The 27,170-nt window shown below is 48.9% G+C and overlaps 1 pseudogene; it reads right to left on the bottom strand.

The window, feature by feature from the left end:
- Positions 1–17,640, bottom strand: part of LOC123056800 (uncharacterized) — a 20,408-nt pseudogene extending 2,768 nt beyond the window's left edge.
- Between the last annotated feature and the right edge of the window lie 9,530 nt (positions 17,641–27,170).

The following is a 27,170-nucleotide window of genomic DNA, read 5'->3' on the forward strand; positions in this document are numbered from 1 at the left end:
CGGCGTGATCCGGCTGGCCCCGGGCGGATCCTGCTCATGGCGGGCGGTGGCGCGGTGGATGTGCCTGCTGGAGTCGGGGACGGCGGCTGGCTAGGCGTAGCTCGGCCAGATCTGACCTCCTGCGGGGCGGGCCGTGGTCGACGCGGGTCAAGGAGGGCGGTAGTGGCGCGAGCCAAGGGTCGGGGACGGCGGCAAGTGGCCCGGCCAGATCTGACCTCTCGGCGGCGCGGGCCGCGTTCGGCTAGGGCTGCGGGCGGCTGTCCCGACCGGGGCCATCTCGAGTGGTCGGGGTGGCGGCGCAGTGGCGGTGGTTGCGGATCTGCCCGCGGCTGCGGCCGGCTTCTCCGGTGTCGGCTCGTCTGCGGTCGGACCGTCTCGACCTTTGCCCCATCTCCTCGTCATCTGGGCGCTACTCCCATCAAAGGGCTGGTCCTCACCCAGCTGCGGTCCACCGCTCGTCTCGCGCCCGGTGCTGCAGGACCGAGCTCGTCTCGCGCACGGTGTAGCGGGATCGAGCTCGTCTCGCGCACGATGCAGCAGGACTGACCTCGTCCCCCTCTCGGTGCTGCAGGACCACGCTCGTCTCGCGCTCGGGGCAGCAGGACGGGTCAGTGAATGCCAGTTCTGGCCGGCCTATCGGGTCTCGACGCTGGTGGTCGCCCAGGGGTGCGAAAGGGGGGACCTTTCCGCTCGTCTCTTTCGTTGGGGTGCAGGCGGGTCTCGTGTGAGGTGGTGTCAAGGTCTTGGATGCCGGGGCGGCGGCCCTGGTGGTGGTAGCACGGTGCTTTTGGACAGAGCCCGTGCTATGGCGCTGCCTGGTCACCATGGTCGTGTGGACGGCGTGGTTGTCGGGATGTGGCGTTCGGTGGTAGTGAGTGGTGGCCGAGGTGAAAACCTGTTCTATCTTCGGACGGACTGGCGGCGGCGAAGATCGTTCCCTTCTTGAAGGCGTCGTCGCGGCTCTCATTGCCCGTCATGCAGCTCCAGGGGAAACTCTGATCCTTGGATCGGGCGGTGGCGGCGCTCCGGTGTCGTACCCTTCCTGAAGGCGCCGCCTTGGAGTCCATGTTTCGTCATATGTAACTTCATCTCTTCGTTGCAGTATTGCTAGGAGTGGTGTTGTTGCGCTCAGCGCCTATGTATCTTGTCTTGAGTGTGTGCGTGTGTTGCGATGTCGTGTGTTTGTACTGGATGCTTGTGGGTCGGTGCTTTATTTATAAAGCGGGGCAAAAGCCTTTTTCGGTAAATTAGCAAGCTCATATAACATTTCAAGACCGAATGACACCAAAAGATTGCATGGTGTTTTAAAACTCAACAAAAAAATGCTTAGCAACCAGAAAATATATGTCATTGGATTTTATCTTCTTTACTATTGGGAGATGGGAGTATATTATTATTCTTGTGAGAGGGAGATGAGAATAACCAACTTAAAATTTCTCCCAGATGCTTAAAATTCATGTTAGAATGTACGAGCAGTCGAGCACTATATATATATGAGAGATGGATTCCATTTTATTCTTTGCTGATAGAAAGGAATTGATTTAGCCATATTTTAACACATTGGAACTGGACATGGAATTTACCATTTCAATTCTTTTGGTAGTCAAACACTACTAATGTCTAGGTTCTACTTTTTATTTTCTTGGCCTAATTCATAGCAGCTAAGCAAGATGAGTAGAATGAAATCTCTTTTTGGCAGTACCAACATTAGTACATTACATACTGATGCATTTTGAAAGATGTTTTTATAATCGAATAAACTAAAAACTAAAGTTATGCCTCTACAGTGCAGCAAAAAGCCTCCGTATGGTTAGAACCACCATGTGTGGTTCTCTCATTCTTACAGGCCATGCAAGCAGCAAACATTTAAATGAACACTAATCAAATAAAAAAATTATTCGAATTTAACATAACTTGCACATGCAAAAGCACGACTGACTATTGAAGTAAACAGTACCTCCTATGTGTGAGATGTTTTTCAAGGTCATTTATGATGTCTTGCAGCTCACATGCTGGAGAAGACCTTTCCATTTGAAGGTTTAGTTGTACACAAATACGATAGAGAAGTCCTGTCATAAATCCTGTCATATTAGGCCTTTGGGATACTGGAACAAAAACTGTGCAGTCATACTGTCCTCCGATCTCATCGTACACCTGTTTGGCAAGTGTAGTTTTACCCAGTCCTCCGAATCCCATAATGGACACCACCTTGAGCTTCTTTTCTTCGGTACTAGTCAACAAATTGATAAGCTCCTTCATTGGGCCATCAGTACCCACAAGATCAGCTGCCTCCACATATATCGTCGACATCCGAGGATCAATAGTCGCAGAGCCAAAATTACAATTACATTCATCGATCTTGTACCTAGAAGAAGATGTTCAGTGAGGGAGTCACACTTGTTTGTTTCAGAAAGGATAGATCTCAACGTTTTCTTTTGGATAATAGAAAACTAGAGATTGGTTACAACATATACCATAGATATGATGTCCTTTATACTATTATAATTTTTTGTGTGTGTACACATAACATGTAAATTGTTAACCCTTTTAATAACAAAATAACATATACAATGGGGACTTTGGAATTGCTGGTGAGAACATATTGAAACGTACCTGATGCGCCGATTATTTGCCTCTAGCGCAAGAACCTTGAGCTCCTCCATCCGGTCAGCGATCCTATGGCGTTGTCCCAACATCTTGAGACGTCGAGCAGTCTTCGTGATGAAGCCTAGCCTTGCATGACCGCCTCCGAACTGGCGAATGAAGTCATCGATGCAGTTCTCCATGTCGTAGGACATCTCCCTGACGTGGTCTCTCCAGTCCCTGGAAACCGGATCGAGCTCATCCATGAGCTCCATCTTCTCGAGGGCGGCGTTCATGGCGCTGAGCTCCTTCTCCAGGAAGGACGCTTGCTTCTTCACCCCTTTCAGCTTGCTGTACTCTTCCCCTGCCAGGGCGGCGAGCTTGCCGAGCAAGGGCCTCATCACCCCTATCGTCGCGCTCGCTCACCGGCATCTTGACCTGAGTGGTGGCAAGTCGAATGGGCTGCAAGTGATTCGGAGAGAGGTGATCGGGGCAGGGTTGGTGGCTATTCGCGGCCGAAGGTGGATGAACGTGCCGGGTCTGCGGCAAGGAGGTGGACTACGAGTGCGACGGGGGGTGGAGGAGGCGGTCCTCTCTGGCGAAGGAGGGTAGGAGTAGTGATTTGTGCGTGACAAAACCGACGACTGAGCGAGTCAAAGTCAAGCACACTGCTACTGTCTTGTTTTCTCCTCGCTCTATCGGAGTGCACTATGCATAGCTTTTCGTCGCTATATTGCATATCGGAGTGCACAATGCATGGATTTGTTCGATCTGCAGTACGGTGCCAGACTGTGTTGGACATTCTTTGTACGCGCGTGCTACATGCATAAAAAAATACTCCGTTTAGGGGTTTATTGATGTAATCTTCAATCGATAATGTATACATCGATCGATGCCTGCATAATTAGTAGTACTCCATGTTATTGTTTCTGCAGTGTGCTATATGCAGGTGCGTCCGTGCTGGTTCTGCTCATATATACTCACTACAATTTTATTTACTCTGCATGTTATCTTTGACCTAAGCCAAATTGGTATGAAACAATCTGAACTTTTACAATAAAAAATATATTGGTATGAAATATTTGATTTGATGACTATAATGATATTGACTTGGTATTGCGGATGCTACTTTTTTAATAAACTTGTTTAAAGTTTAAAATGCTTGATGCGAGACAAAGCTATGTGCCAAGTAGTAAATAACAACACATGGAGTACGTGCAAGTCTCGGATCGTTCTACGAATCAAACGACTCGATTTACCAAGAGCAAAAGCGTATGTCAGGATGTCCCTCCTCGGTTAATTAGCCGATCGGCCGAAACGAACTGCATGCATCCCGTCTGGTGGCTTGAAAATTGTGGGCGCCAGTGACATGAGATGAACTTGGAACCATCGTCAGCACTCAGCAGTGCCTAGTTGATTGTCCTGTGAGGGAGAGGTCGATGGATTGCACCTGAACCACGGCGCCCTGGCATGCACAACAGCAGCGCTAGCTCCGTCGGAACAGAGTGGCCAACGGCGCGTGCGGTTTGTGTACGGTGGAATTTGTAACACAACGCGCCCTGAAGAATTGGCAGCGGCGCAAAGACCATGCCACGGCGAAGCAGGCAGTAGCAGAGCAACGTCGAAAAGAACAAAGCAAAGGAAAGCAAAGGAGGGAGGAACTACAGAGCAAACTGTTGACGTATAATGTGCTGCCTAGTCTCTTCTATCAGATCGGTCTTTTGGTTGCATTGGCTAGAGCATGCACTTCTACATGGTATCGGAGCCAAGAGGTCTTGAGTTCAAGACCCGGGCTGGCGCAATTATATTGCAGCCCATTTTCGATCCACGTTTAGGCCTGAGGGAGCCACACGTGAGGGGGAGTGTTGACGTATAATGTGCTGCCTAGTCTCTTCCATCAGATCGGTCTTTTGGTTGCATTGGTTAGAGCATGCACTTCTACATGGTATCGGAGCCAAAAGGTCTTGAGTTCAAGACCCGGACTGGCGCAATTATATTGCAGCCCACTTTCGATCCACGTTTAGGTCAACCTGCACCCTGTAAGGGTGTGTGGTACGAATAGATTGCATGAAATAAGCGGTAGATTGCATTAGGGGTTCAGGCGACCGAAGCTTTTTTCACACGTATGCGAGGTGGACACACACACACACACGAGACGAACTGAAGGCGAAAGAAGAACTGCACGAACGCAGTGCAGGGAGAGATTTTTGCAACGCGCTTAACCTGCGTCTTTTCTGTTTCCTTCCTTTTATTCTCAAGCGTAACAAATTTGCAGCATGCACTGCCCACGATCCGTTTTACCCGCGCCATCCCATGGACAGAGTCATGGCCAGTACACCCACGATTACAACAACAAAAAAAAACAACGACAAGTCTGAAGAAAAGGACTAACCTGTCTAAACTGAACCTGACCGTGTACACTGCACGTTTCAGGATTATTCAGAAAACTAACTTACTGAAAATAGAACAGGTGCAACTAGATTACCATAACATTCTGCATGCAGCACAATGGTACATGCTTATTATTACACAAGTCCAGTAAACTGAAGATGCTGTCAAAAGTATTATGCAGAACACCGTGCTAGTTGGAGGATGATGCCCATGGCGTGACTGTAAAGGGCTAGTGCTTATGTCAAAATGAAGATGAGGATCACGCCGACCAACAAATTTGGTTGTTTCACACTCATTCACTTTGCAACCAAAATACACAAAAGACCAACATTAGATTCAACTGTGTGACTATAAACTAACTCCTAGGTTAATTAAACTAAAAAGGTGTAAAGCTAAGACATGCGGGTTAGTTTTCTCATAATAATCTGAGCGACTGTATAAAAGAAGACATAGTAATGTACTCTACAATGTTGTCTGAAGACGTCACGTGCATCTGGAGTTCTGGACGAGCAGCTCCGTCTTGAGTCTTGAGTCTTGACCTACTCACTTTCATTGCCTTCTCCATGTTGGCCACAGAAAGAATCAATTTCATCGATGGAGATGCCCAAGGGTGCATTTTCACAAGCCATTTCAAACATATTTGCAGCTAGCTTTTCACTTTCTCCCATCCGCTTAGAAAGAAGATCTGATGAAGATAATAGTACTAAAGTTAGTTCATCATTGGACAATAGTCTAACTAGCAGAATGATGATGAAATACAACAGCCCAAAGGAAAACCAAAGCTTAATTTGGCTTCAAAAATCTGCATTGCCTAATGCAAGAAACACCACAAGATTACAGCAAGTCCTAAGTCTTTACGAACCACATCATTCTAGAAAGATATGAACACGCAATTAGGTTATGTAGACAGACATTGCCAATTTAATTTGTTAGTTCTCGATGGTCGAACAGAATTCACAGCCAATGTGCCTCTATTGCTGAACTTAAACACAAGACTGAAACTGCAAAAATAAATTAAAAAGGTGAGCAGCTAGCAATTACCTGACGAACTGTCGCGACGACTTCCGCTGAATAAAACTTCCCTCCACCGCCTCGGCTTGCCTGCAACATTCGGCCACATTTTGGTTGATCTTTTTTTTTGATGAAAAGACTGCATGATGCAGCATTTCATTGAAATTAGGATAGAGTTATTACAGGGGCATTTGGATATGCCCAATATACAAAGCTAGTATCCAGCGACCGACAGATGAAAGCACCCAGACTAGCCTACCAACGATGAAGTGTATTAATCTGGTTCCTGTGGCCTGTGAATCATCCGTGCTACCTTGTGCTTGCCTGCCAAAGTCCAATCGATGAGATCATTCTTGATCCGATCAAGCACTTGCTCCTTTGTGGAGTTCTTTTGCTCAAATATGCGTGCGTTCCTCTCCTTCCACACAGTCCACCAGGTGAGCTGCACAAGTGAGCTCCAAGCTGCCTTGTGGATCATCGGCACCTGCTGTCTTGATTGGTACCACCAGTCCCAAATGTTCTCAGAGCCTGACGATGGCACGAGGGCCAAAGGCAGATTGCACCTTTGCATAATCTTTTCCCACAAGCTAATCGTGAATGGGCAGCTAGCAAGGAGATGAGCGGGCGTCTCTCGCTGGGCATTACAGAGGCAACACCTCGAGTTGTGAGGCCAGTTTCGCTTCTCCAGATTGTCCCCGGTCAGGATTTTGCCAAGCACGGCCATCCATGAGAACACCTTGCATTTCAGTGGTGCCTCTGACTTCCAGATCAACTGTTTGTAACTCGTCCGCATCGATCCTTCAAACTGAATAGCATAGGCCGACTGAGTGGAGAACTCGCTGTTTGCCGTCCACCGCCAGGAAACTGCATCCGGATGCTGGCCTAGTGCCACGCCTTGTAGCTGAACCCACAAGGCGGTGAACTCACGGACAGCCTGCGGCGTCAGATTCTCCCTTAGGTGACGCGTCCAACGATCGCCGGTAAGCGCTTGAGCCACCGTGAGCCGTTTCCGGGTGCAGACACTGAACAACGCTGGGTAGCTGTGACAGAAACTTATTCCATGCATCCAGGGCTCCGTCCAGAAGCAAATCCGTTGTCCATCCCCAAGATGAAACTGAACTGAAGCCATGAACAGCTCTTGATCTCTAGCATCGGTGGGCAGAGGCAGCCCCAACCAGGCCTTGCTTGGGTCCGTCCAGGACATCCACAACCATCTCAGTCTCAGCGCTGTGCTCTGCGCAATCAAGTCCGTCATCCCCAGCCCTCCGAAGATCATTGGCCTGCAAATTATGCGCCAGCTCACCAGACATTTGCCGCCCACTGCAAATTCTTTTCCTTCCCAGAGAAAGCCTCTCCTGAGCTTATCAATCTTCTTCCGCAACCACACCGGTATTTGAACTACCATCATATGAAAAAACACCATCGCAGAGAGCACATGCTTCACCAGCAGAATTCGACCATCCATGGAGAAGTGTATCCGGATCCAACCCTTCATCTTGTTGCAAAGTTTGTCGAGCGCTGGTTGGTAGTCCACCTTGCGAAGCTTTGAGTCGGACAGTGGCATCCGAGCGAGTGGATGACTGCTGGCAGTGTGACCCCACTACAAAAAATGGGAGTGATAGAGCTCTTTGTAAAATTTGTCATCACACCTGTAGCGCCCCCAAAGGCCTTGAGCAGATCGGCCACTGCCATTATCTCTTGAGCACAAGGATTTATGAACAACACTGCATCATCCGCATATAAAGACGTCCTGAATGGCATCCTCTGAGCGCCAATCTCCTGAAGAACTCCAGCCTTCGCTGCCGAATTGAATAGGGCTGCCAAGCAGTCCATGGTGATCACGAATAACATCGGCGAGAGGGGGTCCCCTTGCCGCAGCCCTCTTTGGTGCAAAATTTCCTCCGATAGCTCTCCATTCACCATGACCCTTGACGAAGAGGAAGACAGTAGGCTGGCAATCCAATCTCTGAACCTACCCCCGAAACCCTTTGCTTCCAGAACATGCAAAAGGAATTCCCACGAGATTGTGTCGAAAGCTTTCTCAATGTCAAGCTTTATCATAAGCGCTGGGGTCTTCGCCTGTCTGAACGCCTTTGCCAACCCACTAACATATGTGTAGTTGTCGTGGATAGTTCGCCCACGGATGAATGCATTTTGGCACGGCTGTACGATCTCTTTCATTCGATCCCTCATCCGCATAGCCAGTATTTTGGTGAAGAGCTTCGCAAAACTGGAAATCAGGCTGATGGGGCGGAAGTCTCTCGGTGTCGCGGCGTCTTCTCTCTTGGGCAGCAGGATTAGATTGGCATCGTTGAGCAGGTGAAATTTGGAGAAATTCATTCTATATAACGCTTGCAGCGCCTTCATGATGTCTTCACTGATGATCCCCCAACAGTGCTTGTAAAACAGTCCGGTGAACCCGTCCGGCCCTGGCGCCTTCTCCCCATTCATCTCATTTACTGCAGCTGTAGTTTCCTCCATCGTGAACGGCATTTCCAACTTCGTAAGATCCACCTGCTGGATCTCCAGCTCCTCGAAATTGAGGCAGGTCGTTCTCTCTCCTTTTGCACCGATCAAGGATTCAAAAAAATTGTGCATAGCTTCCAGTTTGTCCGGCTGCTCAGTGCAAACTTTGCTATCGAACAGAATCCTGTGGATATACTTCCGCCGTCTTCTCGCCGATGCCTTGGAGTGAAAGAAGCGGGTGCTAGCATCTCCCTCCTTGATCCATTAAATGCGCGCCCTTTGCCTCCAGATCGTCCACTCCAGTGCGGCAAGGCCAAGTCGCTGCACCTTCAGAGCCGCCCTGAACTGTCTTTCTTCAACTGTAAGATCCCTCCTTTCCATCGCCTTATCCAGCTTGGCCACAATTTCACTCACTATCGCCGATCTTAGCGCAATGTTGTTCACCATCTTGGCCCCCCAGCTCTTCAACTCTCTGGCAGTACGCTTCAGCTTCTCCGCAAGGCAGGCAATAGGTTCTTCATTAGTCGTTGGAAGCCGCCACACCCTGTTTACCAATTCATCAAACCCTTCCATCTTGACCCAAAAATTCTCGAAACGAAACTGCCTCGCCGGCCGGAAGGAAGTGTCACATGTGAGAAGCAACGGGCAATGATCTGACATGTCGCTCGAGAGGGCTTGCAGCAGGCATCCAGGGAATCTAGCATCCCATGCATCATTAAACAGAACACGATCCAACTTCACCAAAGTGGCCCTCTCTTGCTCGTTACTCCAAGTGTACCGACGGCCGTGCATGTATAATTCCTTTAGCTGTAGCTCGTTGATGAAGCCCCTGAAGGCCGACAAACATCTGCGGTTGATGTTATTGTTGTTTTTGTCCGTCGCCTGTGCTATCAGATTGAAATCTCCTCCGAGGAACATTGGCGTGCCCACTGGAAAGGCTTGCACCGTTGCCTTCAGATCAGCCAGGAAAACCATCTTCTCTGCTTCTTGTTGTGGTCCGTACACCGTCACCAAACCAAAAGGGGCTCCATCCCTCGTGTTCCCATGCGCCGCAATAAAGGAATTACGAGCATCTACATTAGGGAGATTGAACTTCGCCCCAACCCATGCGAGTAAAATTCCACCGCGCGTCCCGTCCGCGGAAGAGAAGGCAAACTTGTCAAACTCAGCCCCACAACACTCTTGCACCATCCTACTGTCCACCATAGATAATTTGGTTTCTTCGATACATGCCATGGCCACATTGTGCGCCTTCACCACAGCCCTAACCACACCTCTCCGTGCGGGGTTATTGAGCCCACCCACGTTCCAAACTAGGATGTTGTGATCCATTAAACACTCGATCTACCGGGGTAACAGCTAGCCCACCTAAGCCGTGGCCGGCGGCACTAAGATATGCTCCTTTCCTGTCCGAGCTAGAGTCATCAAAGCCTTGATCTGCGGTGGGGAGAGAGGTTCATCAAAGGCTCGAGCATATCTCTCGAGACGGTCGTCTTCCACCTCTCCTTGCTCCGGAATTGCCAGCCCCCTTTTGGACATGACTAACATCCTTGCTTGTTTCATGACAGAGCCGCCGTCGCCGAACAGGAGCTTCTTCCCCTGCAGTCTGTTACTGCGTCTTGTCGCCGTCGCTGGAGCGCGCGCTGCCTTCCTAGGGCGGCAAGCAGGGGGTCTGGGGTTAGGCAGCAGCGGTCTTGGCACATCCTTTGTCGCCCTCGCCAGGAAGGCTTGAACGCAGTCATCCGATAGGCCGACGCCTACCTGCGGCCCAGCCGGCGTGCTCTCCATGGCGTCCTGGCCCAGAAGCTGCCCACCGCGCTCTCCGACCTGGCCATATGCAACTGCACCAAACACCGCTGGCTGCCCGTTGCATGGGCCATGAACGTGGCCGTTCCTGCCTTGGCCCATGGTCATAGAATGGCCCACAGCATGTGTCTCTGAGCTACCAGACCAGACGATTGGCTGGTGCAGCTCATCGGCAGCAAAGCCGGCGGGCCCCGACGTTGCCTCATGCTCGCCCATCTCCACAGACGCGTGCACCTAGCCACCAGCGGGCATGCATGGCCCTGGGCCCCCCTGCAAGGCTGCAGCGAGGCTTTCCACCACTGCCTCCCCATTGACCCAGTCCGTCGACAGAGAGGGACACAAAAGAGCATCTGACGCTCCCTGATCCAAGGCGACCAGGCAGCTGCACTCCGCAGTAATCATGGGAGGGGAAGTGGTGGCCCGCTGGATCTGATCGGGTGCAGCGCCATCTACCGTACTGGTCGGCTGCGGGGCAAGGGCGTTCAGCGGCGCCGCGTCCGAGGTCTTGTCGCCTAGCATTTGTTGTCTCGTCGCACCCAATCCCAGCGCGGGAGGCTCTGCTGTCGCAATAGAGGGCGTCGACACCCGCCCGTTGACCCCCTCTTGCCGCTGGTCCACCGTAGCATGCACGCTGGTCTCCGTGTCGCCGCCGGCGATCTCGCCGCCGTCGAAGTCGGCTCCATCCAGCTGACTCTCGTCGCCCGTTGCAGTTTTCGCGTAGAACTCCTCGGGTTGCAGCGTGCCGGGGACGCGATGGTACCGTCCCGAGTAGCTGCGGCCATCATCTCTCCTCCTCTGCCGTTCGGCCAGCGAGAGGCCGAATCCCGCCCTGGCCCTCGTGACGTCGTCGGGAACCCAATCGGCCCAGGGATGCGGCATCTCCTCCGGCGCACCATCTTCCTCGTCGCCGCCAGCACCACCACACCGCAGCGGCCCCTGCGGCGGGTAGAACATAACCGAGTCCACGTGCACCAGCACGCGCGGGTATCTCAGCCCGCACGGCAGGTGCTCTGTGCAGTCGCACGTCTCATCCTCTCGAGGCCGAAGCCTGGCGGGAGGGAGACATGCATCACCGGGTCGGGGCAGACGGCTCGCGGCCGCACGGTGAGCAGCGTCTCCGTCGGGATCTCGTCGGGGTCGTCGACCCAAGCCCTCGCGACGAAGTACGAGAGATCCAGTTTGTCGAAGGATTCAATCGCCACCTGGTAGATGAGGCACTCCGGGAGAAGATCTTGCGCGGTCCGCAGCGAGAACTCTTGCGGTGGGATACCTTGGATGAACAGCCTGACGCTGTAACGGCATTGGATCGAGGTGGCGAAGGTGGGCTTGTTCCACCGCCTCACCAGCAACGGCGTGCCACGGTAGTGAACCGCGTCGGCCTGACGCACCATGTCGAACCAACGGCGATGCGCGAAGCAGACGAAGAAAGATCCCGGCTGCATGAGCGATACCTGAAAGGCATTGCCTGCAGCTCCGGGAAATCCTTCTTTATGCCCTCCGCGATGTTGGCTGCAACCAGCGACGGCCTAGTGCCCGCCACGGTGAGCACTAGCGCCGATTCCCTCAGCCTCGCCTCTTCGGAGATCGCCTCCTGCGACTCCTCGATGAGGCATCTTGTCTTCCGCGCTCGGGTGTTGCCTCTCGCTGGGCCATCCGCAAGCCGAGCCGCCATCGAAGACGTCGGTGGCTTCGGTGACGCGACGGCGGCGAGCTCCTTGTCGGGGAAGGTGAGCCTTGAGTGCGCTGGCGCGCGGTTGCTCATCGGATGGCCTGGGGGAAACACCAGTCTTGACTGGACAGCCAGGGGCAGTGGCGGCGGAAGCTGCCGGCGCGGCCTGCCTCCGCGGCGGCGAGGCTCCTCTAGGCTGGAGAGGGGAACCCTAGGAAGGTGGCGAGATGTGCAAGAGTGGGTGGTGTGCCCCAGAACAAGGCAGTGGAGGCACCTAACCTTGTTGCGGCAGCTTGCAATCCTATGCTCGGAGCTTAGGCACCGAAAACACCGTCCAAGATGTCTTCCTTATAGCCGGCCGCCCCAATAATGGGTGAGACGGCGGTGGTTGAGCCGTGCGCACTGAAGGCGCCTCGTCCCCCATGCTGCTTGCCCTGCGGCTCCTTTCTGCCCTTGCGTCTGACCTCTTGCCACTCCCGTGAAACGGGCGGAGCAGCCGGAGGCACGCGCCCGGCCGCGCCAGAGCGCCCAGCAGCTCCCGCCACGATGATGGATTGTAGGCGTGGTCTTGAAGCCGCCGCAGTCTCCATCAGGCGCGCAGCGCTAGACGAGACCACCTCCGCGTAGGAAGGCGATTTCTCAACGAGCGGGGACCCCACGTCGGACAGGTCTAGCCTGCCGGCGGACTCCCGGTCCAGGGGCGACTCCATGCGGTGGCGGGCTAATGGTTCTGGCCGGTGGAGACCACTGCCGAGCGGCAGGGGCACGGCCTCGCCGTCGGCGACAGGGGCGACAGGGGAGGTGGGAGAGGGGTGTGTACTGTTGGCACATTTTGGTTGATCACTTCCGAATTGAGGCCAAATTGAAGAAGATTCTGGTGCCACCTCACGTACCAGTGATGAACTTGAGGAAACGGCCTGCTGCAGCTCCTGCTTTGGAGCCATCGACCGCCGAGCGGAGCTTGGCCCGTTCCAAACCGCTCTCGTCGTCCTCGTCGGCACCGCCGCTGCTGCCGCCATCCTATTTCCTGGTCTCCACCGCCATGACCTCGCCGTCCACCAGCAGCGCCCGCCGCAACAGGACCGCTATGCTGTTAGCCATAAGCCATGTGTGCGTGCCCGAGCGTGCGTGAGTGTGTGTGTGCGCGCGTCCGGGCGCGTAGGCATGCTCATGTGCGTGCGTGTAGTTGGCTGGGTCATAGTCAGGCGTGCATGCTAGCCGAGTTAGTTAGTGCATGGAGCTACATGCTGGTGTGGCGTCGTAGTAGTTAGGCCGTTGGTACCGATCTGTGGAGCTGGCCGCGTTCTGGGCGCGTGGTGCGCGTCGTGCGCTAGCCGGGCGGATCGTGCGGAGGTAGCTGCTGTACGTGGGGAGGTGGGATGCGGTGTGTACGTGCACACGCGCAGGTATAAAACCCCTCAGACCGAGTTGAGCACCCAGTGTAGCCGTGATGTAGCCATTGAAAGAGAAAAAAAGATTAGGGCGTTTGAGCGCCCACGGCGGCGTTCGTGCGCCGGCCCGGAATTTGTTGTGCCTTGTGTCTTCTTCTACCTCTAGCTGAGAGTGAGAGAGGGCTGCGGTTCCAACATATTCCGGCAGCGATGTCGGGCGCCTCCTCTGATCCGGTCTGCCGAGGAAGCAGAAGAATGGCCACAGCCTCCGCGTCCAGAAGGTGCAGGACTGCAGGAGGAGCCCAGCAGCAGCACCACAACCACCCCGCCACACGCCGGAACCTGCTCCGGACTACTCCGGCCTCCACGAGGGATTACCCGAGGAGGGCATGGACTCTCTTCCGCCCTCTCCAGAGTCCAGACCCACGAAGATTTGCGCCCTTCGGGCTCGAATCTGGCCGGTCTTGCGCGGAATTTGGGTATAAGATCGCACGAGTGGCCACAAAAAGGAAGTGATGTATTTATATGATGCAAAGCCGAGGACGGTTTGTATGCAGCTGCATACAGTTACTGAAAGCAGACTCTGCTTCATCCTTCCCTTCTTCGGCGCCGCACATGACATTTACAGAGATCCACTTGAGGCTCAACAGGTGCTCCAAGCCAACTGGTGTAGCGCCGCCCCAGTTACTCTTGTCGAACTTTAGATTGAGCGAATTTAGTTTGGGCATAGCCCCTGCCCCAAAGGCCAGGTACGCGGTAACATCATACTCTGATTGAAAATAACAGTACTCCAGAACCGGAAATGATCCGGCGGAGAAAGTGACACATCTGTCTTCAGGGATACTACACATCTGTAAACTGAGGTCGACGAGAGAGGGCAGCTCTCCAAGAGCGTGCAACTCGTCAGTGCACGTGTCAACATTCAGCTCTAGCCGGTAGAGGCATTGGAGACCACAAATCCATTTGGGAACTCTAGGCATCTTAAAACCACTCAGGTCAACGACCTTGATATGACGAAAAGGATTTGACAATGAGCCTAGCATGTCACTCGCAGAAGTGCGACATCCTTGGATCTGGAGATATCTGAGGTCACGCAACAGCGCAATAGAACATCCAACAGCTTGTGCTTGCCTAGAAGGGATTTGCTCACACAAAATGAGAACCAGGCTCCTCAGATTGGTCAACTCACTGAGTCCCTCGATATCCTCCAACGAGCTCAACATCAGGTCAAAACCATGCAAGGTGTGCAATGATTTCATGTTCCTGATCCCTTTAGGCAGGTATGCGAGATATGTAACGATCAATTGGGATAAGTGGGGTAGGTGAACTATATCTGATGGGATTTCTATCGTTCCATGGCAACATAAATCTAGTGTCTCCAAATGCACAAGCCCTTGCATTTCAGCAGGGAGTTTGAATTCTTTTTTAGATGAAACTTTTAAATACCTCAGTTGGAACAATTGGCTGATAGTAGTGAGTTCAATTGCTTTGTCGCCCCAATTTTCAATGAAAAACACCCTGAGATGCTTAAAATGCAAAAGAGGGAGCATGTACTTGGGTTCCCCAAAAAGTGCAAGTGATCGAACTTGCGACAGGCTAGAAGGAATGCTCCCTGATGCTGTCTCATCTCCTGCACCACCATTACTGATGTTAATGGACATACGACGGACCTTATATTTTTGCCCGTGGTCTCTTGCCAGGTCTGCATAATTGCATTCAACTGTCAGAAAATTATGGTCTTTACACTTGCTTAGGATCAAATCAAGCATCATATCATGTACTGTGCACGATAAATACTCGCCATCCCTCCAACTTAAAGGCTGAATTAAGCTTCTGTTGATAAGGTCATTAAAATAGCTCTTGGCGACAACCTCCACATCTTGCCCATGCAAATTACTGATAAATCCTTCAGCCAGCCATTGTCGAACCAAATCATCCCTCTCGATCTCGTGGTCTTCAGGATATGTACCAAGGTGCAGAAAACATGCCCGGAGATGAAGAGGAAGGTGGATGTAGCTAAGGTTTAATATGCTCTTAACTCCTTCCAGTGTGGGATTTGCCGCAAACTGGGCTCCAAGAGAATTCCTAATGCTCTCCCACTCATCCCTTAACCTCTCAGGACGACTAGCTAATAGGCTAGCTATAGTAATGATTGCAAGTGGGAGTCTCCCACACTTCTTCAGAATTTCAACTGGGATTTCTTCAAATAGGGATGGATGACCATCTTCAGATCCATATACTCTATGAGAAAATAACTTTTTTGAGTCTTGCTCGTTGAGGGGCTCCATTCTATAAATGCATTCAGGGCGACTACGACATGCTCCAAAAGCTACATCTTCCACTCGTGTGGTCACTATTACTCCACTCCCATTACCATTTTCTGGAAAGGCGCGGTTGATAGTATTCCATGCTGATTGGTCCCACAAGTCATCAAGTACAATAAGGTACCTATAAATAGCTCCATATGTTATTATATACATATAACTAGATATGATTATGAGTTACAGACGAAAGCTTCAAAATATTCTATCTAACATGAACAACAAAAACAAAGCAAATTGAATTCAAGCAAATCCACTATTTGTTGGCTAAATTAGCAAGCTCATATAACATTTAAACACCGAATGACACCAAAAGATTGCATGATGTGTTAAAATTCAACAAAATAAATGCTTAGAAACCAGAAAAATATATGCTATTGCATTTTTATCTTCTTTACTCTTGGGAGATGGGAGTATATTATTATTCTTGTGGGAGGGAGATGGGAATAAGCAACTTGAAATTTCTCCCATACGCTTAAAATTAACTTTACCATGTACATCATTGGAGCACTATAATTGATTTAGCCATATTTTAACACATTGGAACGGACATGGAATAGATCATTTCAATTCTTGTGGTAGTCAAGCCCTACTAATGTCTAGAATCTAATTTTGATTTTCTTGTCCTAATTCATAGCAGCTAAACAAAATGAGTAGGATGCAATCTTTATTTGGCAATAGCAACATTAGTACATTGCATACTGATGCATTTTGAAAGATGTCTTTATAATCGAATGAACTAAAAACTAAACTTATGCCTTTATAGTGCAGCAAAAAGCCTCTAAATGGTTAGAACAACCATGTGTGGTTCTCTAATTCTTACAAGCCATGCAAGCAGTAAGCATTTAAATGAACACTAACCAAATAAAACAATTATTCAAATTTAACATAACTTGCACATGCAAAAGCACGGGAGACTATTGAAGTAAACAGTACCTCCTGTGTGTGAGATGTTTTCTAAGGTCATTTATGATGTCTTGCAGCTCACATGCCGGAGAAGATCTTTCCATTTCAAGTTCTAGTTGTATACAAATACGATAGAGAAGCCCTGTCATAAATCCTGTCATACTAGGCCTTTGGGATACTGGAACAAAAACTGTGCAGTCATACTGTCCTCCGATCTTATCGTAGACCTGTTTGGCAAGCGTAGTTTTACCCAGTCCTCCGAATCCCATAATGGACACCACCTTGAGCTTCTTTTCTTCGGTACTAGTCAACAAATTGATAAGCTCCTTCATTGGGCCATCAGTACCCACAAGATCAGCTGCCTCCACATATATCGTCGACATCCGAGGATCAATAGTCGCAGGGCAAGAATTATGAGTGCATTCATCGATCTTGTACCTAGAAGAAGATGTCCAGTGAGTGAGTCACACTAGTTTGTATCAGAATGGGTCGATGTCACCATTTTCTTTTGGATAACATAAAACTACAGATTGGTTACAACATATACCATAATTGTGATGTCCTCTCTACTATTATAATTCTTTGTGTGGTAAACATAACATGTAAATTCATAACCCCTTTATAATAACAAAATAGTAACACATACAGTGGGGAATCTGAAAAATTGTTCTAAAAATCGGATTGAAACGTACCTGATGCGATGTTCATTTGCCTCTAATGCAAGAGTCTTGAGCTCCTCCATCTGGTCAGCGATCCGGTGGCGCTGTCCCAACATCTTGAGGCTTCGAGCAGTCTTCTTGATGAATCCAAGCTTTCCATTACCACCTCCAAACTGATGCACAAAGTCATCTATGCAGTTCTCCATGTCGTACGACATTTCCCGGACGTGGTCCCTCCAGTCCATGGCCACCGGATCTAGCTCGTCCACGAGCTCCATCTTCTCGAGGGCGGAGTTCATGGCGCTGAGCTCCTTCTCGAGGAAGGACGCCTGGTTCTTCACCCCTTTGAGCTTACTGTACTAGCCGCCTGCCAGCGCGGCGAGCTTGCCAATAAGGGGCCTCATCACCCCCATCGTCACGCTCACTGGCACTGACATCTCGATCCGATCCACCTGGTGCAGTGGTGCCCCGGTGAAGTTGAACGGGTGAGGCGTAACTCAAGAAGTGGTCGGGACTGGGTGGGTTGGTGCGGCGGATCCACGGCCGAAGGTGGACGTCTACGGGTGGTGCGGTAGGAGGGGGAGGAGTAGCAGTAACTGGAGCTAGTTAACCAAGAGGCGTAACTCGAGAGATGGTCGGGACTCGGGACAGGTCATAGGGTGGGTTGCTGCGCTAGAACCGCGGCCGGAGGTGGACTGTGTACGTGGTGGTGCGGCGGAAGGTGGAGGAGGCGATCGTCACTGGCCAAGTAGGAATGTTTTAAATAGCGGGCTATGCCAAATAGCGCGGACCTCAAAATCAGCTATAGCGGAGCTATAGCGGGCTATAGCAGGCTAAAGCGGGATGTTTGTACATGAAACCCTTTAGCGGCACCTTGCTGAAAAGGCTATAGCAAGGCTATAGCGGGGCTATAGCCGGCTATTTAAAACTATGAGTAGGATTAGTGATTTGAGGGACGAATGTAACTCAAAGGTGGTCGAGACTTGGACAAGGTGGGTGCCTGCGCAGAATCCTCGGCCGGAGCTGCAGCGGAGCTGGACAACGAGTACGGGGTGGTGCAGCGGGAGGTGGAAGAGGGGGTCGTCGCTGGGCAAGGAAGACGGCGAGAAGTAGCAGCTGAAGGAAATATGCCCTAGAGGCAATAATAAAGTTATTATTTATTTCCTTATAATCATGATAAATGTTTATTATTCATGCTAGAATTGTATTAACCGGAAACATAATACATGTGTGAATACATAGACAAACCAAATGTCACTAGTATGCCTCTACTTGACTAGCTCGTTAATCAAAGATGGTTACGTTTCCTAACCATGAACAATGAGTTGTTATTTGATTAACGAGGTCACATCATTAGTTGAATGATCTGATTGACATGACCCATTCCATTAGCTTAGCACCCGATCGTTTAGTATGTTGCTATTGCTTTCTTCATGACTTATACATGTTCCTATGACTATGAGATTATGCAACTCCCGTTTGCCGGAGGAACACTTTGGGTGCTACCAAACGTCACAACGTAACTGGGTGATTATAAAGGAGCATTACAGGTGTCTCCAAAGGTAGATGTTGGGTTGGCGTATTTCAAGATTAGGATTTGTCACTCCGATTGTCGGAGAGGTATCTGTGGGCCCTCTCGGTAATGCACATCACATAAAGCCTTGCAAGCATTGCAACTAGATGAGTTAGTTGCGGGATGATGTATTACAGAACGAGTAAAGAGACTTGCCGGTAACGAGATTGAACTAGGTATTGGAATACCGACGATCGAATCTCGGGCAAGTAACATACCGATGACAAAGGGAACAACGTATGTTGTCATGCGGTCTGACCGATAAAGATCTTCGTAGAATATATAGGAGCCAATATGGGCATCCAGGTCCCGCTATTGGTTATTGACCGGAGACGTGTCTCGGTCATGTCTACATTGTTCTCGAACCCGTAGGGTCCGCACGCTTAAGGTTTCGATGATAGTTGTATTATGAGTTTATGCATTTTGATATACCGAAGGTTGTTCGGAGTCCCGGATGTGATCACGGACATGACGAGGAGTCTCGAAATGGTCGAGACATAAAGATTGATATATTGGAAGCCTATGTTTGGATGTCGGAAGAGTTCTGGGTGAAATCGGGATTTTACCGGAGTACCGGGAGGTTACCGGAACCCCCCGGGAACCATATGGGCCTTGATGGGCCTTAGTGGAAAGGAGAAAGGGGCAGCCCAAGGTGGCCGCGCGCCTCCCCCCTTCCCCTAGTCCTATTAGGACTAGGAGAGGTGGCCGACCCCCTCTCTCTCTTTCCCTCCTCAAGGAGTCCTATTCCAACTAGGATTGGGGGGGGATCCTACTCCCAGAGGGAGTAGGACTCTCCTGGCGCGCCTCCTATGGCCGGCCAGCCTCCCCCCTCTAGTCCTTTATATATTGAGGCAGAGGCACTCCAGAAACACACAAGTTGATCCACGTGATCTATTCCTTAGCCGTGTGCGGTGCCCCCTGCCACCATAGTCCTCGATAATAATGTAGCGGAGTTTAGGCGAAGCCCTGCTGCTGTAGTGCATCAAGATCGTCACCACGCCGTCGTGCTGACGGAACTCTTCCCCGACACTTTGCTGGATCGGAGTCCGGGGATCGTCATCGAGCTGAACGTGTGCTCGAACTCGGAGGTGCCGTAGTTTTGGTGCTTGATCGGTTGGATCGTGAAGACGTACGACTACTTCCTGTACGTTGTGTCATCGCTTCCGCAGTCGGTCTGCATAGGTACGTAGACAACACTCTCCCCTCTCGTTGCTATGCATCACATGATCTTGCGTGTGCGTAGGAATTTTTTTGAAATTACTACGAAACCCAACAGTGGCATCCGAGCCTAGGTTATTTATGTTGATGTTATATGCACGAGTAGAACACAAGTGAGTTGTGGGCGATATAAGTCATACTGCCTACCAGCATGTCATACTTTGGTTCGGCGGCATTGTTGGACGAGACGACCCGGACCAACCTTACGCGTACGCTTACGCGAGACCGGTTCCCCCGACGTGCTTTGCACATAGGTGGCTTGCGGGCGACTGTCTCTCCAACTTTAGTTGAACCGAGTATGGCTATGCCCGGTCCTTGCGAAGGTTAAAACGGAGTCTATTTGACAAACTATCTTTGTGGTTTTGATGCGTAGGTGAGATTGGTTCTTGCTTAAGCCCGTAGCAGCCACGTAAAACTTGCAACAACAAAGTAGAGGACGTCTAACTTGTTTTTGCAGGGCATGTTGTGATGTGATATGGTCAAGACATGATGCTGAATTTTATTGTATGAGATGATCATGTTTTGTAACCGAGTTATCGGCAACTGGCAGGAGCCATATGGTTGTCGCTTTATTGTATGAAATGAAATCGCGATGTAATGCTTTACTTTATTACTAAGCGGTAGTGATAGTCGTGGAAGCATAAGCTTGGCGAGACGACAACGATGCTACGATGGAGATCAAGGTGTCACGCCGGTGACGATGGTGATCACGACGGTGCTTCGGAGATGGAGATCACAAGCACAAGATGATGATGGCCATATCATATCACTTATATTGATTGCATGTGATGTTTATCCTTTTATGCATCTTATCTTGCTTTGATTGACGGTAGCATTATAAGATGATCTCTCACAAAATTATCAAGAAGTGTTCTCCCTGAGTATGCACCATTGCGAAAGTTCTTCGTGCTGAGACACCACGTGATGATCGGGTGTGATAGGTTATACGTTCAAATACAACGGGTGCAAAACAGTTGCACACGCGGAATACTCAGGTTATACTTGACGAGCCAAGCATATACAAATATGGCCTCGGGACACGGAGACCGAAAGGTCGAGCGTGAATCATATAGTAGATATGATCAACATAACGATGTTCACCATTGAAAACTACTCCATCTCACGTGATGATCGGTTATGGTTTAGTTGATTTGGATCACGTAATCACTTAGAGGATTAGAGGGATGTCTATCTAAGTGGGAGTTCTTTAATTAACTTGATTAACTGAACTTAAATTTATCATGAAACTTTGTACCTGATTAGTATCTTGCTTGTTTATGTTTGATTGTACATAGATGGCTCGTGCTGTTGTTCCGTTGAATTTTAATGCGTTCCTTGAGAAAGCAAAGTTGAAAAATGATGGTAGCAATTACACGGACTGGGTCCGTAACTTGAGGATTAGCCTCATTGCTGCACAGAAGAATTACGTCCTGGAAGCACCGCTGTGTGCTAGGCCTACTGCAGGAGCAACGCCGGATGTTATGAACGTCTAGCAGAGCAAAGCTGATGACTACTCGATAGTTCAGTGTTCCATGCTTTACGGCTTAGAATCGGGACTTCAACGACGTTTTGAACGTCATGGAGCATATGAGATGTTTCAGGAGTTGAAGTTAATATTTCAAGAAAATGCCCGGATTGAGAGATATGAAGTCTCCAATAAGTTCTATAGCTGCAAGATGGAGGAGAACAGTTCTGTCGGTGAGCATATACTCAAAATGTCTGGGTATAATAATCACTTGATTCAATTGGGAGTTAATCTTCCAGATGATAGCATCATTGACAGAATTCTTCAATCATTGCCACCAAGCTACACGAGCTTCGTGATGAACTATAATATGCAAGGGATGAACAAGACTATTCCCGAGCTCTTCGCGATGCTGAAAGCTGCGGAGGTAGAAATCAAGAAGGAGCATCAAGTGTTGATGGTCAACAAGACCACTAGTTTCAAGAAAAGGGCAAAGGGAAGAAGAAGGGGAACTTCAAAAAAGAGCGGCAAGCAAGTTGCTACTCAAGAGAAGAAACCCAAACCTGGACCTAAGCCTGAAACTGAGTGCTTCTATTGCAAGCAGACTGGTCACTGGAAGCGGAACTGCCCCAAGTATTTGGCGGATAAGAAGGATGGCAAGGTGAACAAAGGTATATGTGATATACATGTTATTGATGTGTACCTTACTAATGCTCACAGTAGCACCTGGGAATTTGATACTGGTTCTGTTGCTAATATTTGCAACTCGAAACAGGGACTGTGGATCAAGCGAAGATTGGTTAAGGACGAGGTGACGATGCGCGTGGGAAACGGTTCCAAAGTCGATGTGATCGCAGTCGGCACGCTACCTCTACATCTACCTTCGGGATTAGTATTAGACCTAAATAATTGTTATTTGGTGCCAGCGTTAAGCATGAACATTATATCTGGATCTTGTTTGATGCGAGACGGTTATTCATTTAAATCAGAGAATAATGGTTGTTCTATTTATATGAGTAATATCTTTTATGGTCATGCACCCTTGAAGAGTGGTCTATTCTTGTTGGATCTCGATAGTAGTAACACACATATTCATAATGTTGAAGCCAAAAGATGCAGAGTTGATAATGATAGTGCGACTTATTTGTGGCACTGCCGTTTAGGTCATATCGGTGTAAAGCGCATGAAGAAACTCCATTCTGATGGACTTTTGGAATCACTTGATTATGAATCACTTGGTACTTGCGAACCGTGCCTCATAGGCAAGATGACCAAAACGCCGTTCTCCGGTACTATGGAGAGAGCAACAGATTTGTTGGAAATCATACATACAGATGTATGTGGTCCAATGAATATTGAGGCTCGTGGCGGATATCGTTATTTTCTCACCTTCACAGATGATTTAAGCAGATATGGGTATATCTACTTAATGAAACATAAGTCTAAAACATTTGAAAAGTTCTAAGAATTTCAGAGTGAAGTTGAAAATCATCGTAACAAGAAAATAAAGTTTCTGCGATCTGATCGTGGAGGAGAATATTTGAGTTACGAGTTTGGTGTACATTTGAAAAATTGTGGAATAGTTTCGCAACTCATGCCACCCGGAACACCTCAGCGTAATGGTGTGTCCGAACGTCGTAATCGTACTTTACTGGATATGGTGCGATCTATGATGTCTCTTACTGATTTACCGCTATTGTTTTGGGGATATGCTCTAGAGACGACCGCATTCACGTTAAATAGGGCACCATCAAAATCCGTTGAGACGATGCCTTATGAACTGTGGTTTGGCAAGAAACCAAAGTTGTCGTTTCTAAAAGTTTGGGGCTGTGATGCTTATGTGAAAAAGCTTCAACCTGATAAGCTCGAACCCAAATCGGAGAAATGTGTCTTCATAGGATATCCAAAGGAAACTATTGGATACACCTTCTATCACAGATCCGAAGGCAAGACTTTTGTTGCTAAATTCGGAAACTTTCTGGAGAAGGAGTTTCTCTCGAAAGAAGTGAGTGGGAGGAAAGTAGAACTTGACGAGGTAACTGTACCTACTCCTTTATTGGAAAGTAGTACATCATAGAAAACTGTTTCTATGACACCTACACCAGTTAGTGAGGAAGCTAATGATGATGATCATGAAACTTCAGAACAAGATACTACTGAACCTCGTAGATCAACCAGAGTAAGATCCGCACCAGAGTGGTACGGTAATCCCGTTTTGGAAGTCATGCTACTAGATCATGATGAACCTACGAACTATGAAGAAGCGATGGTGAGCCCAGATTCCGCAAAGTGGCTTGAAGCCATGAAATCTGAGATGGGATCCATGTATGAGAACAAAGTATGGACTTTGGTTGACTTGCCCGTTGATCGACAAGCATTTGAGAATAAATGGATCTTCAAGAAGAAGACTGACGCTGACGGAAATATTACTGTCTACAAAGCTCGACTTGTCGCGAAAGGTTTTCGGCAAGTTCAAGGGATTGACTACGATGAGACCTTCTCACCCGTAGCGATGCTTAAGTCTGTCCGAATCATGTTAGCAATTGCGGCATTTTATGATTATGAAATTTGGCAGATGGATGTCAAAACTGCATTCCTGAATGGATTTCTGGAAGAAGAGTTGTATCTGATGCAACCAGAAGGTTTTATCGATCCAAAGGGAGCTAACAAAGTGTGCAAGCTCCAGCGATCCATTTATGGACTGGTGCAAGCCTCTCGGAGTTGGAATAAACGTTTTGATAGTGTGATCAAAGCATTTGGTTTTATACAGACTTTTGGAGAAGCCTGTATTTACAAGAAAGTGAGTGGGAGCTCTGTAGCATTTCTGATATTATATGTGGATGACATATTGTTGATTGGAAATGATATAGAATTTCTGGATAGCATAAAAGGATACTTGAATAAGAGTTTTTCAATGAAAGACCTCGGTGAAGCTGCTTACATATTAGGCATTAAGATCTATAGAGATAGATCAAGACGCTTAATTGGACTTTCACAAACAACATACCTTGACAAAATTTTGAAGAAGTTCAAAATGGATCAAGCAAAGAAAGGATTCTTGCCTGTGTTACAAGGTGTGAAATTGAGTAAGACTCAATGCCCGACCACCGCAGAAGATAGAGAGAATATGAAAGATGTTCCCTATGCATCAGCAATAGGATCTATCATGTATGCAATGCTGTGTACCAGACCTGATGTGTGCCTTGCTATAAGTCTAGCAGGGAGGTACCAAAGTAATCCAGGAGTGGATCACTAGACAGTGGTCAAGAACATCCTGAAATACCTGAAAAGGACTAAGGATATGCTTCTCGTATATGGAGGTGACAAAGAGCTCGTCGTAAAAGGTTACGTTGATGCAAGCTTTGACACTGATCCGGACGATTCTAAATCGCAAACCGGATACGTGTTTACATTAAACGGTGGAGCTGTCAGTTGGTGCAGTTCTAAACAAAGCGTCGTAGAGGGATCTACATGTGAAGCGGAGTACATAGCTGCTTCGGAAGCAGCAAACGAAGGAGTCTGGATGAAGGAGTTCATATCCGATCTAGGTGTCATACCTAGTGCATCAGGTCCAATGAAAATCTTTTATGACAATACTGGTGCAATTGCCTTGGCAAAGGAATCCAGATTTCACAAGAGGACCAAGCACATCAAGAGACACTTCAATTCCATCCGGGATCTAGTCTAGGTGGGAGACATAGAGATTTGCAAGATACATACGGATCTGAATGTTGCAGACCCATTGACTAAGCCTCTTCCACGAGCAAAACATGATCAGCACCAAGGCTCCATGGGTGTTAGAATCATTACAGTATAATCTAGATTATTGACTCTAGTGCAAGTGGGAGACTGAAGGAAATATGCCCTAGAGGCAATAATAAAGTTATTATTTATTTCCTTATAATCATGATAAATGTTTATTATTCATGCTAGAATTGTATTAACCGGAAACATAATACATGTGTGAATACATAGACAAACAAAATGTCACTAGTATGCCTCTACTTGACTAGCTCGTTAATCAAAGATGGTTATGTTTCCTAACCATGAACAATGAGTTGTTATTTGATTAACGAGGTCACATCATTAGTTGAATGATCTGATTGACATGACCCATTCCATTAGCTTAGCACCCGATCATTTAGTATGTTGCTATTGTTTTCTTCATGACTTATACATGTTCCTATGACTATGAGATTATGCAACTCCCGTTTGCCGGAGGAACACTTTGGGTGCTACCAAACGTCACAACGTAACTGGGTGATTATAAAGGAGCATTACAGGTGTCTCCAAAGGTAGATGTTGGGTTGGCGTATTTCGAGATTAGGATTTGTCACTCCGATTGTCGGAGAGGTATCTCTGGGCCCTCTCGGTAATGCACATCACTTAAAGCCTTGCAAGCATTGCAACTAGATGAGTTAGTTGCAGGATGATGTATTACAGAATGAGTAAAGAGACTTGCCGGTAACGATATTGAACTAGGTATTGGAATACCGACGATCGAATCTCGGGCAAGTAACATACCGATGACAAAGGGAACAACGTATGTTGTCATGCGGTCTGACCGATAAAGATCTTCGTAGAATATGTAGGAGCCAATATGGGCATCCAGGTCCCGCTATTGGTTATTGACCGGAGACGTGTCTTGGTCATGTCTACATTGTTCTCGAACCCGTAGGGTCCGCACGCTTAAGGTTTCGATGATAGTTATATTATGAGTTTATGCATTTTGATATACCGAAGGTTGTTCGGAGTCCCGGATGTGATCACGGACATGACGAGGAGTCTCGAAATGGTCGAGACATAAAGATTGATATATTGGAAGCCTATGTTTGGATATCGGAAGAGTTCTGGGTGAAATCGGGATTTTACCGGAGTACCGGGAGGTTACCGGAACCCCTTGGGAACCATATGGGCCTTGATGGGCCTTAGTGGAAAGGAGAAAGGGGCAGCCCAAGGTGGCCGCGCGCCTCCCCCCTTCCCCTAGTCCTATTAGGACTAGGAGAGGTGGCCGGCCCCCCTCTCTCTCTTCCCCCCCTCAAGGAGTCCTATTCCAACTAGGATTGGGGGGGGGGGAATCCTACTCCCAAAGGGAGTAGGACTCTCCTGGCGCGCCTCCTATGGCCGGCCAGCCTCCCCCCTCTAGCCCTTTATATACTGAGGCAGAGGCACCCCAGAAACACACAAGTTGATCCACGTGATCTATTCCTTAGCCGTGTGCGGTGCCCCCTGCCACCATAGTCCTCGATAATACTGTAGCGGAGTTTAGGCGAAGCCCTGCTGCTGTAGTGCATCAAGATCGTCACCACGCCGTCGTGCTGACGGAACTCTTCCCCGACACTTTGCTGGATCGGAGTCCGGGGATCGTCATCGAGCTGAACGTGTGCTCGAACTCGGAGGTGCCGTAGTTTCGGTGCTTGATCGGTTGGACGTGAAGACGTATGACTACTTCCTCTATGTTGTGTCATCGCTTCCGCAGTCGGTCTACGTGGGTACGTAGACAATACTCTCCCCTCTCGTTGCTATGCATCACATGATCTTGCATGTGCGTAGGAATTTTTTTGAAATTACAACGAAACCCAACAGCTAGTGTAGTGATTTGAGGGCGATGAACCGAGGACTGTAGCTAGTCAACCGAACACAGTGGTTCTTGTATTTCTCTCTTTTTTAGAAAAGAAGGATGAACCCCGGCCTCTGCATCTGGACGATGC

The sequence above is a fragment of the Triticum aestivum genome, chromosome 1A, assembly GCF_018294505.1.
Source record: "Triticum aestivum cultivar Chinese Spring chromosome 1A, IWGSC CS RefSeq v2.1, whole genome shotgun sequence".
Classification (NCBI taxonomy): domain Eukaryota; kingdom Viridiplantae; phylum Streptophyta; class Magnoliopsida; order Poales; family Poaceae; genus Triticum; species Triticum aestivum.